The 19,316-nt window shown below is 43.3% G+C and overlaps 1 pseudogene; it reads left to right on the top strand.

The window, feature by feature from the left end:
* Window positions 1-17,025, top strand: part of LOC133102252 (formin-2-like) — a 40,958-nt pseudogene extending 23,933 nt beyond the window's left edge.
* Window positions 17,026-19,316: the final 2,291 nt, after the last annotated feature.

Here is a 19,316-nt window from a genome sequence, read left to right as displayed (position 1 = left end):
GGCCCTCTGCAGAGATGAAGCACATCCTGCACTCTCGGTTTTCTTTAGGTACGCGTCCAGGCACCTGTTCTCTCCATCCAAGCACGCTCGAATTTATGGAATTGGTTTTGTCTTTTGTTCTCTCCTTGTAGTGAATAATTCTGAGAGCTCCATATCCCTAGACAAAAAACATGATTCCTAAAGCCTTTTCTCAGCTGGGAGGAGTGGAAGGTGCGGGGATACTCTTCGCCCGTGGAGTGAGACACGCGGCCTCCCCCGAGCACTGTCACCCATGGTCCCGTGGGATCAGGAAGTTGTAAAACAAAACTGCTTTCTTTAGACCTCACTTACTGATTAATTTCAAATAATATGCTCTAAAATCTGCTCTACCTAAAGAGTTATTTCACAAAACGGAAACAGGACTGTCTCAAGTCTGTTTTTTATTCTTTGGCATTTGAAATACTATTTAAACTGTAAATCCTTTTGCATTCTACAATATATAAATAGCCAAATATCAACTACATTCTCTAGAAACGTTTACTTCTATGTTAAAAATTAATATATGGTAGCTAAACTGGTTACCACCCAGTTTTTAACTTATTTTAAAATTATATAAATTATTTTAAATTAATAATAATTAATAATTTTGAAATTATATATAAAATGTGTGCTTCAAAGTATTTTCCTAAAGCTCTCAACACCTTTCTGATGTAAATGTACTAGTTGAAAGGTAAATAGAATAGAATTTGATCTTTGAAAACTCTAGCTTTGGGTAGGAATTGGTACATCAAGCAATTGAAAGTTGGGTCTTCCTACACATTCCGGTATGGATTAATTGAGAACAGCCACGTCTATTACAGAGTGTTGGATAATGAAAAGAAATTAATCAAGATCAACACTCTCTTACCACACATGTTGTATGCAAATAAATTCTCAAGTGTCAGAAAAAAGTGTATGATTTGAGGTAAGTGGCAAAATCCTATTTCAGTCCAGTTTTAACCTCCTTCGAAATTGGCTTAAAACTCTTCCCCCAGGATCATGCTCTGATCAGTCCTCCTGGGTCCTCTCAATGCCTAATAGGGTTACAAACTTAATTGAGGAATTGAGTATTCTTTTCTATTGGTCCTCCTTTCAGAGTATCTTTTCTAGTGCTCTTTATACAATGGCGACTCACTACAATTTATTGTTAGTTTCAGAAACATGTTTATTTAGGAACGAATGAAAGGAATGCGTATGAACGAAGTGGGGTGGCCTGGTTGACGGCACTTGAGGGTTACTCACCTGTGTCTTGGCAGAGGCAAGTTCAGAGAGTAAAACAGAATTGGTCAGATCAAAAGAGAGTTGTGGGGAACATAGTTCTGAAGGAATAGTGATGGAGACACAGAAACAAACCACTCAAATTGCATGAGAATGTATTAGACATATCAAAGGTTGGGGTAAACGTATGTTTCTTCTGAACTCTAAGACAAAAAGTGATATGAATTCACATGTGAATTATAAACCCAGCACACAACAATTTCCAAGGTGAGTAAACAACTAAAATACAGACCGGAGTAAGAAAAAGAGGGATTAAAGGGGAGGGAAAAGACTTGGTTGCAGTCCAAAATTACAGGTTAGTCTTCCTTGAAGTTTGCCTCAGACTGTGAACGTTCTTAGGTGCCATGACAAACACTTTGGCACAGTGACGGAGGAGTAGTCGGGAAGCGGGGAGACACAGTGAAACCCCCATGGAGGCACCGACTTGGGAAATGGTGACATTTTTGGAAGGTGTTCACCGTGATGCTTTACGGGGAAGACAGGGTTTTTCTGAAAAATACATTTTCATTTTATGGAAACTCCACCTAGCTCAGAGGAAAAAGATTAGACATTTTAATTTTAGAAGTAAAGAAAAAAGAGAAATTGGTTTGTCAGTTTTAAGAGTGAAAACCAGCAGGCATCTGGAAAGCAGTTACAATTTGAGGTGAGAATGTCAGAAAAGCATTAGAGGTCACACATTGTTTTTGCTTTTCTCTGGGGCAGTAGGACTTGCAGCTGAAATGAAGTTGTGTCTTTGTTCTACTGAGCTTTAGCGGGTGTAAAATCCCTTTGTGCTGGGCAACATTGTTGATGACCTGTGGAGAAGGGCAAACAGTTCAAGCAGCTGCTCTAAAGCAGCGGTACCCAACCTTTTTGGTACCAGGGGCTGGTTTCGTGGAAGACAATTTTTCCATGGACGGGGTGGGGGGTTTAGGCAGTAATGTGAGTGATGGGGAGCGATGGGGAGAGGCAGATGAAGCTTCGCTCGCTCGCCCACCACTCACCTCCTGCTGTGCGACCCGGTTCCTAACAGGCCGCAGACTGGTACTGGTCTGCAGCCTGGGGGTTGGGGACTCCTGCTCTAAAGGGATAGCTGAGCTGATAAAAGTTCATAGCTTATAAAGGATGCTTCTTGGACATGAGCTGACATGCCGTGTGCAAGGTATTTGTGGTAGGTATTGAAGGAAATACAAAGAATTGTACGGTCTGGGGCTCTTCTGTATACATGAAATGATCTGCAAGCTGTAATGTAATTCGGCCAAGGTATTTAGTGTATGTTGTATTACAGAATTTAAAAAATGGGAACATTGTTGAGAACTTGTAATTAAGGACAGCTTCTTAGGAAAGGGGAAACTTAGAGCAAGTCCTCAAAGTGATCATTTTTGGACAGAAGAGGGGAGGAGAGAGAGCATTTCAGATGGAGGAGAGATTGAAGATCCAGATGTAGAAATGAGCATGCATCGTGGTGAGAGGACATGGCAAACGTGGGAGTCCTGGTGACGTGAGGGGCCGCACCCCCCATCCCTCCAGGCTCGCTGCAGCCCTGTTGGGTCCCTGCAGTGGTCTCCCAGCAGGTCTGATCACTCCAGTCTCAGTCCCTTCTGATCTGCCCTCCACAGCCCTCCAGAGCTGTCCTTCTAGGAGCCAAATGTACTCATGCCTGCTCTCTGCTCATGGTGTTTGAGAGAAGAGTCAGACCCCCGGGTGACATGCAAGGCTTTCCTTTGCCATCCTCTGCCTTTAGCCTCATCACCCACTAGTTCCTACATGTTTGGTTTCTTACAGCCTTAAAATGACACCCTTGTTTTCTAGGCGTTAGCATCCTTCATAACTGTCTTTGGTATCTTTTCCTTCTCACCCTTACTGCCCCCTTTTAATTCACTGAATTCCTATTTCTTAATCTAAACTCATGTCAAACTTCACTCACTCTTCAACATGTCCCCAGAGAGGCCTCCATCTAGAGACCCCTTTTGATGCCTCTGCTCTGGGACCCTATACTTACCTTGCTTTTCCATAATTGTTGTGTTATGCATGTCTCATAGACAGTTGACCTCCTTAAAGCTAAGACTCCCCCTATTCTACTCATCCCTCCAGTATCTAACATAACACCTGACATTTTTGGGCAGATCAGAAAATGTTTGATGAATGAAGAAATATATGGGGACCACACTGACTAGAGCAGAGGTGCTCGTTGGGGAGTCATAGAAATCCTTCTTCTGTTCACCCCATAGTGACTGAGGATTGGGCTTTGGACCAGTTTTCCTGGGCACAAATCCCAGTTACCCCACTGTTACCTGAGGAACCTCAGCAACGTATTCTATTCTCCGTGCCTTAATTTCCTCTTCTACAAAATGGGGATAATGATAACTCCGGTCTCATAGGGTTTTGTGAGATTTAAATGCACTAATTTTTATAAAGTGCTTAGAAGAGCTCCTGGCCCATAGTAGGGCACTTCAAATGTTAGCTGTTGCCTTGTCATTATTGTCGTATGTCTGGGCAATACTCTGGCTTCCAAAGTTGCTGTCTTGATGTAGTGTTGATCCTCATTATTTATAGATTCTGTATTTGCAAACCTGACAACCAGCTAGAATTTATTTACAGCTCCCAGATCACTGCTTGCAGGGCTTTCCCTTCATTTGCAGACACGTGCATACACCCCTGAGCCACTCCACCAGACTTGCTGTGAGCTCTGTTCTTTAGAAGTTTAATGACCTTAGAGGCTAGTTGTGTGTTGGTGCAGAGGGTGGTGAGAAGGTGAGATGTTTATCCACAGATCATCACTGAAGGAAAACTGCGATAAGACTGTTTTTCTTCCTTGCACTAATTGGGAGAGTTGAGGAATATTTTCCTTTAGAGTTAGTGCAGGACCTTGCTGCAATTCAAGTAGTGAGAGAGAGCATTCAGAAGATGTGAGGGAACCAAAAAGGTTGTTTATTTCCATTTTTTCTGACCCCTTTCCCAGACATGTTGTTTATTACTTCCACTCTGGTTATTCACTAATGATGGTAACTGTACCTTCCCATCAATCAGATTATCAATCAGTGCCATAGATGTCAAAAGTTACACCATCAATGATGATTTCTAACTGAACACACCCCCCCCCGCACCCCATATTTCTCATCTATGCAATGAAGGGGTTGGAAGACACTTGTCATTTCCATTCAGAAATATTCCATTTTCAGTAATTCCTTATCTTTTTCATCGTAAGGATTGCAGAGATGCTATTTTAGCTCTCTGTGTGATACTCTTCTTTTCCATAATATATTCTACTTTAAGGAGCCTGAGGTGAGTTATCTACCAGTCACCATATATTCTGATAGTTCCTTCTTTCTTGAAATTCCTTTTCAAACTTGAAATTCCGTTTTGAACTTGAAATCGATTGCACTTTATTTCTGTGCATAATATTATCGATTTAAAATCTGGGTTTCTTTTCCTATAGGATTATGTACAGCATGTGTTGCCTTATTGTAAATCTGGAATCTCATTGGCTTTCTCCAAAGCCGTAGAATGTTTTAGAACTCAGAGCATGAGACATAGAGAATTTGTAGACTTCTGTGAAGAGTAGAATTCAAATATTAAAGATGTCTACAGTAACGTGGTCTTAGAATTTAGCAGAACTTGAAAATCTGAATATTGTAGAAAATGAATTGCATATCTCATATTAACATTTATAGAATAAACTATCACAGTGTTAGCTTACCTATACGTGGTTTTATATTCTAGGCTCTGAAAGTATCTTGCTTACACAGTAAACATAATAACATTTCAAAGATGAGCAAATTAAGTTTTCAGCAAAAGCATTCCTTGAATGTATCTTGGCTTTCTTTTTGACAGTTTTAGCCTTAATACAGTAATATTTCTTTTTCTGGGAATCAGATAATCTTGTATTTTGAAAAATACTTTGGTGAACATACTATTTTTAATGACAACTTGTCTTTTGTGATATGTAAGTATTCAAACAATTTATAAGAACTAACCAACACCACCCACATATAAAATTATACAGAAATGGAAGAATTTTGGCTGACTTATTGTATATAATTGTTTGTCCAAAGCGGATGGCAGACTCTACCACTTGTAACAATTTAGAGGTTTGAAGCAATATTTTAAAATATAAATAATCTCAAAATTGGTGATATATAAGATATATTACTGTGTTGACTAAAATAGATTTGTTATCTTTCCTCCATTTATAAGGATTCACTCGTATAGATTCTGTACAGAATTGCAAAGATCACTTTTTTCCTTTTCTCTTTTAATTTTCTTTCTTTTTTTATTTTTGGCCGTGCCATGCAGCATGTGAGATCACAGTTCCCTGACCAGGGATCGAACCCTTGACCCCTACAGTGGAAGTGCAGAGTCTTAACCACTGGAATTCCCCCCTTTTCTCCCTTTAAAACTAAATTTTAGTGAGAACCTGATTTAGGATCAGTCTCTTCTCCTTCTCTTCTTCTTCCTCCTCTTCTTCTTCATGGCTTTTAAGTTTTATACATTCTTTTATTATACTTAAACCTATGATGAAAAATAGCTGGCTGCGGTAATAATGTTTAAGAATTAAGTTTGGCAGACTCACAGACATAGAGAACAGACCTGGGGTTACCAAGGCGGGGGTGGGGGAGAGATGGAGTGGGAGGTTGGGGTGAGCAGATGCAAACTATTATATAGAGAATGGATAAACAACAAGGACCAACTGTACAGCACAGGGAACTATATTCAATATCCTGTGATAAACTATAATGGAAAAGAACATAAAAAAGAATGTATATATGTGTATAACTGAGTCACTTTGCTCTAAAGCAGAAATTAACACAACACTGTAAATCAACTATACTTCAATTTAAAAAAAAAAAAGAAGTTTGGGAGAAAGTGTGTAAGATGGTAGAGTAGAAAGGCCCTAAGCTCACCTCCTCTCCCTGCAGTTCACCCTGCAGACATAGACGCTGGTGGCAGCTGTTTGGGGAGCTTGTTCTATCATGTGGACATGGACACTGGTGCAGGCAAAGGCCATTTTGGCTCCAGTGCTGGGACACCTCAGGCTAAGTAACTAACTGGGCATGGACACAGCCTCATCCATCAGCAGACTGGCTGCCTGAAAACCCCTTGAGCCCATAGTTGTCTCTGGGCCCAGTTCCACCCACCAGCGTGCAGACACTAGCTGTAAGAAAACCACAGCACTGCAGTCTGCGGACCAGCCATCCCACTAGAGAGCAGGCCCTGCCCAGTAGCAGGCCAACACAAGTTTCAAGAAAACTCGGGACCCACAGAAATCTTTGTTAGGAACTGGCCTCCTTCACCAGTGATCCGACACCTGCTCTAGGACCCCTGGGGCCCAGCAACCAGACCTCAGGACCTGGTTCTGCCCACCAGTAGGCTGGTACTTGCCCTAGAACCTGACTTCACCCACCAGTGGGCAGGCAACAGCCCTGGCATCACCTGGAGCCTGAGTCTGCCCACCAGATAGCCAGCACTAGCCCTGGGATTCCCTGAGGTTCTGCAGTCAGCTGCCTCGTGACCCATTTCTGCCAACCAGTGGCCAGCAGCCTCTGCACAATGCACACCAGGTAACTAAATAGACTGGGAGCCACCAAGCCTACTGGACCATAATCAGCCTGCCACAACAGAAAGACCCAAACAGACGTCATAGGGGGGACTCCTAGAGCATATGGCTCTGGTGATGATAGGGGAGTGTGCTGCTGGAACTCTGTCTCCCACAAAAGGCCCCTTCTCTAAGGTCAGGAAATGCACCTACCAGACCCATAAAAATAAAAACAGCAAGTTGGGGAAAATGAGGTGACAGGGGAAAATGTTCCAGATGAAGGTTCAAGATAAAAACCTCAGAAGAAGAACTGAGTGAAGTGGATATAGGAAATCTACCTAGGAAAGAGTTCTGGGTAATGATTGTAAAGATGATCAAAGAACTTGGGAGAAGAATAGATGCACAGAGTGGGAAGTTAGAAGTTTTTAACAAAGAGTCAGAAAATATAAAAAACAACTAAACAGATGCAGAATACAATAACTGAAATGTAAAATATACTAGAAGGAATCAATAGTAAAGTAAATGATACAGAGGAATGGATCAACAAGCTGGAAGACAGAGCAGTGGAAACTGCTGATGCTGAGCAGAAAAAAGAAAAAGAATGAAAAGAAATGAGGGCAGTTTAAGAGACCCCTGGGACAACATCAAGCATACTAATATTTGCATTGTAGGGGTCCCAAAAGGAGAAGAGAGAAGAGAAAGGGGCTGAGAACATAATTGAAGACATAATAGCTGAAAACTTCCCTAACCTGGGAAAAGGAAACAGTTGCCAAGTGCAGGAAGTGCAGAGTCCTATAGAGGACAAAGCCAAAGAGGAACACACCAAGACATATTGTAATTGGCAAAAACAAAAGGCAAAGAGAGAATATTAAATGCAACAAAGGGGAGTGAATCCTGACAGAGCAGCCAAGATGGTGGAGTAGAAGAACCCTAAGCCCACCTCCTCTCAGGAGGACACCAAAATCACAAAAATATGCAGAACAACCATTGTTGAAAATGTCTGAAACCTACCAGAAAATATCTCTACATTAAAGACATAAAGAAGGAAGCACAACAAAACTGGTAGGAGGGGTGGAGTTGTGATATAATAAAATCTGACACTCTCTGGGTGGATGACCCACAAACTGGGGAATAATTATATTACAGAGGTTTTCCCACAGGAGTGAGAGTTCTGAGCCCCACGTCAGGCCCCCCAGTGTGGGGGTCTGACACTAGGAAGAGGAGACCCCAGATCATTTGGCTTAAGCCCAGTGGGGCTTGGTTGCAGGAGCTACACGAGATTGGGGAAAACAGAGGCTTCACTCTTATAGGGCGCACACAAAATCTCATGCACACCAGAAACAAGGGCAAAACCACAATTTCATAGGACCCTGGGACAGACTTACCTGCTGGTCTTGGAGGGTCTCCTGGGGAGGCCATGGAACAGAATAGAGAGTCCAGAAACAAACCTGAGCTTATATTGTCAAATTCTTCTACAGCAGAGGAGGTAAGAGTATACAATGGAGAAGACAGTCTCTTCAATAAGTGGTGCTGGGAAAACTGGACAGCTACATGTAATAGAATGAAATTAGAACATTCTCTATCACCCTACACAAAAACAAACTCAAAATGGATTAAAGACCTAAATATCAATGTAAGACCAGAAACCATAAAATTCCTAGAAAAAAGATATGCAGAACACTCTTTAACACAAATGATAGCAATGTTTTTTGGATCTGTCTTCTAAAGCAAAAGAAATAAAAACATAAACAGATGGGACCTAATTAATCTTAAAACTTTTGCATGGCAAAGGAAACCATTGACAAAATGAAAAGGCAACCTACTGAATGGGAGAAAATATTTGCAAATTATGTGACTGATAAGTGTTTAATATCCAGAATATATAAACAGCTCATAAAACTCAACATCAAAAAACAAAAACCCTGAGACTTCCCTGGTGGTCCAGTGACTAAGACTCTGTGCTCCCAATGCAGGGGGCCTGGGTTTGATCCCTGGTCAGGGAACTAGATCCCACATACATGCTGCAACTAAAGATCCCGCATGCCACAACGAAGTTCTTGCATGCCACAACTAAGACCCGGTGCAGCCTAAATAAATAAATAAATATTAAAAACAAAACCCAAAAACCCCAATTTAAAAATAGGCAAAAGACCTGAATAGGTTTTTTCTAAAGATGACATACAGATGGCCAACAGGCACATGAAAAGATACTCAACATCATTAGTCCTCAGAGAAATGAAAATCAAAACCACAATGAGATATCACCTCACACGTGTCAGAATGGCTGTCATCAAAAAGAACACAATAACTATTTATATATATATATATAAAACTGAGTCACTTTGCTGTACAGAAGAAATTAACATGTTGTAAATCAACTATACTTCAATAAAATTTTCAAAAAATAATAAAAAAGAAAATGTAAAAAAAGAGAACACAATAACAAACGTTGGCGAGAATGTGGAGAAAACAGACCCCACATACACTGTTGGTGGGAATGTAAATTGGTGCAGGCACTACAGATAACAGTATGGAAGTTTTTCAAAAAAACTAAAACCTACCATGTGACCCAGCAATTTCACTCCTGTGTATTTATCTGAAAAAATAAAAATGAAAACAATAATTCGAAAAGATACATGCAGCCCAATGTTCGTAGCAACATTATTTATAATTGCCAAGTTATGGAAACAACCTAGGTTTCCATCAAGAGATGAAAAAACCTGAATGAACTTTTTGACCAACCCACTAGTTTTTGTCATCTTTGTATTAACCTCTTAATTATTCCTTCACTGTAGATGAAAAGAGGGGAAGGTAGTAGGTGTCTGTGCCATGGATGGTGGCTCCTCTTGGTGACATCTGTTGGAGTCATCTATGAAAAGCCCTGGGTGCTCTGGAGAAGCAGTTCTGAACATGGGGACCTCCCCCCTCCCCTCTCATTCCAGCATTAAGGGAGCAGTTGAGCCTGTGTGAGCAAGTGTGTGAGCCTGAGCTTCAGTCAGCTGGAGTCTGTCCCCGCTTCTCTCCTACCTCCTGTCCCTGCTTTCCTCCTTTTTCTCTACCCATTCCTCTTTCTTGTCTTTTCTTCTTACTCATCTGTTATTGGTAATCAGTTTACCCAGAGGGCTCCCCCCTTTTCTCTACCCAAAGCACTTTTTCCTGAAAGTGTCCCTTTGGGAGAGGAAGACACTGTGTGCGTGTGAGGGTGACGCATACGGGGTCACAGTTGCTCTCAGCCATCTTCATAAATTGTGGTGACCAAAGGCATCCCTTTCTGAAATGCCTTGGATAAAATATTTGAATTGTAGTAAACGTGATGTAAGTTGTATACATGCACATAAGACATATGCATACGCCGGTATGGATATCAGAAATATTTTCCATGATCTTATTGGAGACTCTTTTAGAGATTACCTTTTAAAGGTTGTGATTACCTTTAAAACTCAGGATTTAAAATGTCTTTAGGGAACGTCCTAATAGCAGATGTTACTGGGCAGGAAGAGAATAGCCTATCGTGGCATTAAGTGGGTCTGTCACTCAGCCTCTTCTTCCCTCTTCAGCGGTCTGCCGGTCTTCCATGATTTCATTCGAAGATTAGACAAGGGCCTTAGGACTTCATGGTCACGTGTGTAAACCAGTTTGAAATCTGAGGCTGGAAAAGAAGGGACACGTGGAAGTAGCAATAGTGTCTTTCCGTGGAGGGAGCGTTTAGAAGTATTATAACAAACAAATACATTTTGCTTAATTTTGTAAAACTAGTTTTTGGTATTTTGAGTATTCCTTATTTTATATTTAACTGTGAAGTCTCTGTTGCCCCTCAGGAAGTTTGTGACATGAAATCTGAGGGTCAGGCCACTGTCATTCAGCAGCTGGAGCAGACCATTGAGGATCTGAGGACCAAAACAGCTGAGCTAGAGAAGCAGTACCCAGCCACAGACATGGAGGTGGCCGCCTCCGGAGACGCGTGTCTGCGAGCTCTCAGGTTGGGAGAAAAGGACTTAGGGCATCAAAAGATTTTACAGGCAAAGTCCATCCAGGCGTCCCCGACAGAGGAGGGTGGGACGCTGACTCGTCCTCCCACGGGCGCCCTGCCTGAGGCCACGAATGGGGACTCAGCCGGGGTGTCCTCACCTCCCGGACCTCAGACCAAATTCTGCGCAGATATTTCTTCGGTGGTGTCTCCAAGGCGAATATCAGTTCAGCTCGACGCACATCTGTCCCTCCAGACTCCACCACCCGCGTCGCGGCCCTGGTCTGACGGTCAAGGACAGGCGAGCTCACAGCCTTCCCATCCTTCTCTTCACACGGAGTTTGAAACCAGCCACGAGCACTCTGCTTTCCCCTCCTCTGAAAACAGCCATGACATTCCCCCCGCACTGCCTCTGTCTCCGAAGTCCTCCCGCCAGATGCCTGATCTGAGCACCACGGCTCCCCACCCGCCCCCACCCGGTGCCGCGCCCTGGTCTGTGCTGCCCAGCCCACCGTGCCCCTCACCTCCTCCTCAGCCTGGTCCAGAAATGCTGCCATCCCCTCCCCTACCTTTGCCTGGTGAGGGAATTCCTGCTGCCCTACCTCCTCCCGGCGTGGGAATTCCTGCTGAGCCCCCCTTCCCGGAGTGGGAATTCCTCCTGCCCCACCTCTTCTCAGAGTGGAAATTCCTTCTGCCCCCCTCTTCCCGCAGTGGGAATTTCTCCTGCCCCCTCTTCCTGCAGTGGGAATTTCTCCTGCCCCCTCTTCTCGCAGTGGGAATTCCTGCTGCCCCCCTCTTCCCGGAGTGGGAATTCCTCCTGCCTCCCTCTTCCCGGAGTGGGAATTCCTAATGTGCCCCCTCTTCCCGGAGTGGGAATTCCTCCTGCCCCGCCTCTTCCCAGAGTGGGAATTCCTCCTGCCCCACCTCTTCCTGGAGTGGGAATTCCTCCTGCCCCCCTCTTCCCGGAGTGGGAAGTCTTCCTGCCCCCCTCTTCCCGCAGTGGGAATTGCTCCTGCCCCACCTCTTCCTGCAGTGGGAATTCCTCATGCGCCCCCTCTTCCCAGTGAAGGAATACCTCCTGCCCCACCTCCTCTTTTGCCAGGTGTGGGGATTCAGCCTCCTCTAGCTCCTCCCCCTCCTCCCCCTCCTTGAACAGGTGCCGCCCCACTTCCCCACCCCCTCTGCTTCCTGGATCAGGTTTTCCTCTCCCACCACAAGCTGGGAGTAGCACTTCACCAACACCGCAGGCGTGTGGATTTCTTCCTCCACCATTGCCAACTGGCTTGTTTGGATTCGGGTTGAACCAGGACAAAGGCAGCAGAAAGCAGCCAATAGAGACTTGTTGGCTGATGAAGCCTCTGTATTGGACGAGAATTCAGCTGCACAGTAAAAGATAACATGAACGGGGCTCATCTTTGCACAATTTGTCAATATGAGGGAAACATTTTCCTTTAAAACTCTGGGGGGAAATTAGTAAAAATAAAATAAATAAAAATAAAACTTGCCTGTAGATGATTACATCAGTATTTAGTGAAGCAATTTTAGACTTTTCTCCAGAAGTATCAAATGGATAAAACAAATGACATGAATCAATGTACAGATTTCTGTCTATGTAGTTTTTGATTGACATTTTACAGATAGAGGGATATATTTTTCTTAGCATACATGCTCTGTTGCCTCATTGCAGAACCTCACTCTGACAAATATCTTATAAAAGTAAATCAAATACTTAGACAGACTGACTCTTGAGGATGTTTTCTGCATCCTTTGGAAGGCACAGTCTTGTTTTACTATTCAGAAATGTGCTACACAAAAATACACACATCCACACCCCATGTGTGAAACGATTTAGTTCTGAGCATTTCATGGCACTTCTGTAGATGATTTGCAACACTGTGAGGTCATAAAATCACAAACTTATATGATTTTTATAAAAGATGATATTTGTAAAAGAATGCCTCCCAGCAGGTACGCTGCTGGTGTATTATTTATCCGTGCATGTTCCATAACCTGGTTCCCTGACCCCTGGGACAGTGCTGGGACATGGCTGTGGAATGTGCCAGTGCAAGAAAAAGCATGCCCTTTAAATTTCACTGGACTTCCTTGTCCCAAGTTCTTGTGACTCTTTGAATTTGTGTGTGTGTGTGTGTGTGTGTTTGTGTATGTGATGTGGCACAGATTTAGAAATAGGATATTTACCAGTTTCATTTTCATTTCTTATATTAATTTTCTCTTCACTGAATCATAATGGGGGAGGAACCTATCTATTTTGACTACTTCTGATTTTGCAGCTCATTCTCTGAGTAATTTGCCGGGTCACTTCTATGTGTCAAGGCATCATTTCCAACTGTGCCCCAAACACATTTTATCCATATGCAGTATAAGAAGTTCTTTTGTTCTGCTTTTTTTAAATGGATCTCCCCTTTTTAGGTGGTACTACATGACTCCACAGTCACTGAAGAGTCAGGTGACATGCAGTGATGGGCAGCGGTGGGGAGACAAAAGTGCCTCTGTGGGCATGAAGTGAATCATTTTCAACCCACAAATAACCCACAAAGCTGATGGGTCAGGTTGGATTTGTGAGATATCAGACATTTCCTGCCTTGAGAGCCATACCGAGAGGGGTTGTTCTTTTATGTTTTTATATGGCGACTTGATGACTGAGAATTCCTGGAAATGACTCTTTCCAGGCAAAGGTCTCATTCTGTATTGATGCTGTTTCTCATCACGTTGATTAAACAAATGGTGATAGTACAGAAAAGAGTATCTTCTCCTCGATCTCCATCCATCCTCCACTGCCTGCTATCCTCTCCCTGCTCCTCTGCCGCCTCTGTCCTCCCCGTCCCCATCTGTTCCCACTCACCATAATGTCCTGCAGTTTGGTTTGATGGCTCTCTCATGGGCCTTTTGCTTAACTTTACAGACTACAGTGTTTCACTTATTGGGAAAAAATTGAAGAGCCATCCATAGATTGTCATGAGTTTGAGGAATTATTTTCTAAAACTGTAAAGGAAAGGAAGAAACCCATTTCTGACACCATCACAAAGACCTAGGCTAAAAAAGTGAGTACTCATGTGTTTTCTGAAATTGGACAGTGTTTTGGGCATAAGTGTGAACTTTCATTAGAGGAAAACACTGACATTGTTTTCTGGTCTGTGTACCCTCCACAGTCTGTAAGCAGGTAGCAGAGGTTAGCATTTTAGAACATGAGGTTAAGTAAGACTTGCCCAGATAGAACAACAAATAATCATCTCCACCAAGTGATCACTTTCTGACTACTTTATTTGTAGCCTCATGATACATATTTCCAAAATTTCAGCAATTGCTTGTTTCCAGAATTAATTGTCTAGAAACAAACTGTCACTTGATTGAAATCCAACTTAGTGCTAGTATGGATGGAAAGAAAGGTAAGAGTGAGCAAAGGAAAGCAAGAAAAAATCCAGTCCTTAGTAACCAATCATGTGTTTGGTATTTTGTTGCTATTGTAATACCTGAGTGAATGTCCTGTAGAACACAGCTAAACAGTCACCTTGTACTTGACACAGGGAAGAGACTCTTGCATCCAGTTCCAACATCTCCATTCTGTGTCAGATCCTTTGATCTATCCTGTGACACCTGAGTCCTAAAGAGAAGGAAGAGTGCAATTGGAGGAAAACATTTTCATGCAATGTTTTTCCACTGGTCCACCAAGTGGCCTTGATCGTGAAATGATTTTGTAAATTTCTCAAGGTGGCCATTCAGGAAAGTGTAGTAGTCTTAGAACAATGAGCCCAGAAGGAAGGTATTGCAGTTGGTGCCCATCCTTCACCCTGAAGAGAGGGTGGGGGGGTGGGGGGGATTGGTGGTGGTGGTGGTGGGCAGCTCCGTCTTTTCGGGTGAAAGAAAGAGAGAGAAATGAGGCCTGAAGCTGGCACAGCTTCCCCAGGTGAGTGACAACTAAGGGGTGATGTGATTCTGTGAACTTTTGCTACTGACCTGGAAGTTGAGGCTAGACATCTGACCCAGAGTTATTTTCATCCATATTTATTTCCAAGCAGACAGCTGCCCCCAGATGGGCGCTGTGGAATCCAGCCTGGAGGGGTGGGTTTGAATGGAACCTCTAGCTGAGCCGGGGGCAGCCTCACCACAGGCATCTCTATTAATCTGACGATGACGCAAACCCAAATGTGATGCAGTTGCATTTTCAAAACCATTTATTATGACACAGCTGGTTGCTGGTGACTTTAGATCAGAAAAGGCACTGAATAAATATTTGTTTAACAAATAAACCAGCTGGCTGGAGGAGGAGGGCTTTATACATATCAGTGGCTATACCCAGTAATGATTAAAAGCCAGAAAATAACTCATCTCATAATAAGCAATACTGCCAAGGTGGCTTTGTCAGTGGAATAAAGGTAAATGGAAAACCAAGTTTTTCTGGCAGAGGTAAATGTTCTAAAAATCTTTCCCAAGGCATATTTGCATATAGTACATGTAGGCTGAGTCATCACACCTCTTCCCATGGAACGTATCAGAGATGCAAAAGCTGTCTGGGTGGGGAATACGGGCCGGGAGCACAGAGGCCAGGTAGAGCGAAGCAGCAGGGCCATCACCTGATGAAGGGCAGGAGTGATGTGGGACGTCACTAGTCTAGGGATGAAATTCTCCAAAAGGCCAAGCACAACCTCCCCATCTCCTGTCACCATGTTTTTTCTGTTAAATGAACAGAGATGAGGAAGCTGCTTCATGTTACATACAAGTATAGGATTTCATGATTTTTTTTGACATAACGTTCAGTTTTTAAGCCTACTGAAATGAGATTTCTGTACAAGTCATGAAGACTTCAGACTCAGCTAGCTGGCATGAGATGGCCCCCTTGCACACGAACATCATGTGGAGTATCGTGTCTGCACAGTGGCCTCACCCTGTCATGAGCCCATCGGTAAACTGTGGGTACGAGCCTTTGCCAGTGCTGTCGTTTGAACCCTTTGGTGGTGACACAGCTGTTGACCATCAGCTTAAAGAGGGTTTGTGGACCAGTCTCCATCCTGACTCCTGATGAGCTTGTCAGCATATCGTTGGCCAGGGTCTTGTACTCGGCTCTGCTATTCAGGTTTGTTTTTGGAGGGATAAGGTAATTTTTCCAGTATGTTGGTAAGAAAAAAACTGCTGCAAAGTGTTAGATGGCTGAAGAAAGCCAGTTTTATTTAACTCTGTTATATTGGGAAGAAAAATTTTCCCATTCCAAGTACTTGAGACATGTAAATTTTCATTTAAGGAAAACGTATTTTCCAAAGGCTTGCAAGCACTTTGAGTCCTGAGCAACATGGTCTTAGGGTGCCAACCTCCAGGCAGTCAAGATTTCTGTATAAATTATAATCAGCTTATTGTATTTGGGGTCCCCCCCCCATATCTGAGATTCCACATCCATGGACACAACAACCTTCAGCTTGTGTAGTGCTACAGTATTTACTATTGAAAAGACTCTGTGTGTCACGGGATATGCACGGTTCAAACCGTAGACCTATGGTTGCTCTTGTTATATGTGGACACTGATTTCCAGTGAGACAGAGAACCTTTGACCTGTGGCTGCCCTTGTTATATGTGGACCCTAATTCCCAGTGAAACTGATAGCCCTTGATGCCGTGGTAGACCTTGTTATATGTGGACAGTGATTTCAATTGAGAATGATAGCCATTGACCTGTGGTTGCCCGTGTTATACATGGACACGTATTTCCAGTGGGACTGATAGCTGTTGATGCTGTGGCTGCCCTTGCTATATGTGGACACTGATTCCCAGTGAGACTGATAGCCGTTGACCTGTGGCTGCTCTTGTTATATGTGGAACCGGATTTCCAGTGAGACTGATAGCCGTTGATGCTGTGGTGGCCCTTGTTATATGTGGACAGTGATTTCCAGTGAGACATAGCTGTTGACCTGTATTTGCATTTGATATATCTGGACACTGATTTCCACTGAGAATGATAGCCATTGATTATCTATTTTCCTTGTTATATGTGGACACTGATTACCAGTGAGGATGATAGCCTTGGATGCTGTGGTTGGACTATTTATAAGTGGACACTGATTTCCATTGAGACTGATAGCCTTTGACATCTGGTTGCACTTGTTATACGTGGACACTTATTTCCAGGGGGACTGATAGCTGTTGATGCCGTGGTTGTCCTTGTTATAAGAGGACACAGATTTCCAGTGAGAAGGATCGCCATTGATGCTGTGGTTGCCCATGTTATATGTGGGCAATGATTTCCATTGTGACTGATAGCCGTGGATGCTGTGGTTGCACTTTTTATATGTGGACACTGAGTTCCAGTGAGACTGACAGCCCTTGGTGCTGTGGTCGCCCTTGTTATAGGTGGACAGTGATTTCAAGTGAGACTGATAGCCGTTGTCCTGTAGTTGTCCGTGTTATATGTGGACACTGATTTCCAGTGGGAATGATAACTGTTGATGCTGCACCTGCCCTTGTTATATAGGGACACAGATTACTAGTGAGATTGATAGCCGTTGATGCTGTGGTTGCCCTTCTTATATGTGGACACTGATTTCCAGTGAGACTGATAGCCGTGGACCTGTGGCTGCCTTTGTTATATGTGGACCCAGATTTCCAGTGAGACCGATAGCCGCTGATGCTGTGATTCCCCTTGTTTTATCTGTACACTGACTTCCAGTGAGACTGAAAACCTTTGTCCTGTAGTTGCCTGTGTTATGTGTGGACACTGGATTCCAGTGGGACTGATAGTTGTTGATGCTGTGCCTGACCTTGTTATATGTGGACATTGATTTCCAATGAGACTGATAGCCGTTGACCTGTGGCTGTACTCATTATATGTGGACCCTGGTTTCCAGTGAGTCTGATAGCCGTTGATGCTGTGTTTGCCCTTGTAATACGTGGACAATGATTTCCAGTGAGAATGATACCCTTTGATGCTGTGGTTGGACTTGTTATATGTGGACACAGATTTCCAGTGAGAATGATAGCTGTTGACCTGTGGTTGCCCTTGTATATGTGGAAAGAGATTTTCACTGAGACATAGCCGTTGACCTGTAGTTCCCCTTGTTATATATGGACACTGATTTCCAGTGAGACTCATAGCTGTTTAACTCTGTTTTCCTGTTGATATATCTGGACACTGATTTCCAGTGAGAATGACAGCCATTGATGTTGTTGGTGCCCCTGTTATATGTGGGCACTGATTTACAGTGAGACTGATAGACAGTGATGCTGTGGTTGCCCTTGTTACATGTGGACAATGATTTCCAGTGAGGCTGATAGCCATTGACCTGTGGTTGTCCTTGATAAATGTGGACACTTAAATCCAGTGAGAGTGACAGCTGTTGATGTGACTGCCGTTGTTGTATGTGGACCTGATTTCCAGTGAGACTGATTGCAGCTGATGCTGTGGATGCCCTTTTAATATGTGGACACCGATTTCCCATAAGACTGATATCCGTTGATGTTTTGGCTGACTTTCTTATATGTGGACATGGATGTCCTGTGAGACTGATAGCCGTTGATATTGTGGTTGCATTTGTTATATGTGCACACTGATTTCCAGTGAGATGGATAGCCATCGATGCTGTGCTTTCCCTTGATATATGTGGACACTGATTTCCAATGAAACTGATATACGTTGATGTGATGGTTGACCTTGTTATATGTGGTCACTGATTTCCAGTGAGACATAGCCGTTGACCTGTGGTTCCCCTTGTTATATGTGGACACTGATTTCCAATGTTACTGATAGCCATTGAATTGTGGCTGCCCTCGTTACGTGTGGACTCTGATTTCCAATGAGGCTGATAGCTGTTGAAATGTGGTTGCCCTTGTTAAATGTGAACACTTAAATCCATTGAGAGTGAGAGCTGTTCATCTGTGGCTGCCTTTGTTATATGTGGATGCTGATTTGCAGTGAGACTGATAGCTGTTGATGCTTTGGTTTCCCTTGTTATATGTGGACACTGATTTCCATTGAGACTCATAGCCGTTGACCTGTGTTTGTCCTTCATATATCTGGACACTGATTTCCAGTGAGAGTTATAGCCGTTGATGCTGTTGGTGCCCTTGTTATATGTGAACACAGATTTCCAGTGAGACTGATAGTCATTGATGCTGTGCTTGCCCTTTTATCTGTGGACACTGATTTCCAATGTTACTGATAGCCGTTGACCTGTTGTTGTCCTTGCTAAATGTGGACACTGATTTCCATTGGGACTGAAGGCCGTTAACGTGTGGTTGCCCATGTCTTATGTGGACACTGATTTCCAGTGGGATTGAAAACCTTTGATACTGTGGCTGCCCTTGATATATGTGGACACTGATTTCCAGTGGGATTGATAGCCAATGATGCTGTGGGTGCCCTTTTTATATGTGGACACTAAATTTAATGGAGACTGCTGGCCGTTGACCTGTGGCTGCCCTTGTTATATTTCAACCCTGATTTCCAGTGAGACTGATAGCCGGTGATGCTGTGGTTGCCCTGGTTTTATGTGTACACTGATTTCCATGAAGCCTGATAGCCATTGTCCTGTAGTTG

This window comes from Eubalaena glacialis, chromosome 12 (assembly GCF_028564815.1).
Source record: "Eubalaena glacialis isolate mEubGla1 chromosome 12, mEubGla1.1.hap2.+ XY, whole genome shotgun sequence".
Classification (NCBI taxonomy): Eukaryota; Metazoa; Chordata; class Mammalia; order Artiodactyla; family Balaenidae; genus Eubalaena; species Eubalaena glacialis.
This window is presented reverse-complemented; position numbering and strand designations above follow the sequence as displayed.